This window comes from Elephantulus edwardii, unplaced genomic scaffold (assembly GCF_000299155.1).
Source record: "Elephantulus edwardii isolate Elephantulus edwardi_28Jun2011 unplaced genomic scaffold, EleEdw1.0 scaffold00161, whole genome shotgun sequence".
In the NCBI taxonomy this organism is placed as follows: domain Eukaryota; kingdom Metazoa; phylum Chordata; class Mammalia; order Macroscelidea; family Macroscelididae; genus Elephantulus; species Elephantulus edwardii.
Genome location: NW_006399911.1, coordinates 3,229,792 through 3,230,444, shown reverse-complemented (window position 1 = coordinate 3,230,444; position 653 = coordinate 3,229,792).

The following is a 653-nucleotide window of genomic DNA, read 5'->3' as shown; positions in this document are numbered from 1 at the left end:
ATGGCCTCTTCTAAATCCTGCTCAAATTTCTGGCAGTTTTCTGTGTACTATTTTATATGATTTTGAATGATATTCAGCAGTATTTTGCTTGCATGTGACATTAATCATATTATCCGACAGTTTCCACTTTCTGTAAGATCACTTTTCTTAGGAATGGAAACAAATACGGACCTCTTCCAATCCATTGGCCAGACAGTGGTCCTCCAAATGTCCTGGCATAGACTGGTGAGTATATCCAACGCTGCATTTGTTGATTGGTATATTATTAATTCCTAGGGTCTTATTTTTTTTTTTTTGCCAATGCCTTCAACGCAGCTTCTATTTCCTCCTTAATTACCATTGGTTCCTGTTCATATGGTGGTTGTTGTTGTTGTTGTTACGTGCCGTCGAGTCGTTTGTGACTCATAGCGACCCTATGTACAACAGCCCTAAACCGTGCTCTATCCTGTGACAATCTCATTGCCTCTGACACACACATCCCGATTACCCCAGTCACTGAATCAATCCACCTCATAGAGGGTCTTCCCCTCCTGCGCTGTTCCTCTACCCTACCAAGCATGTGTCTCTCCTTACAACATGTCCAAAGTATGTCAGACAGAACCACAGAATCCTTGCCTTCAAGGAGTAGCCTGGTTTAACCCTCTCCAGGATGG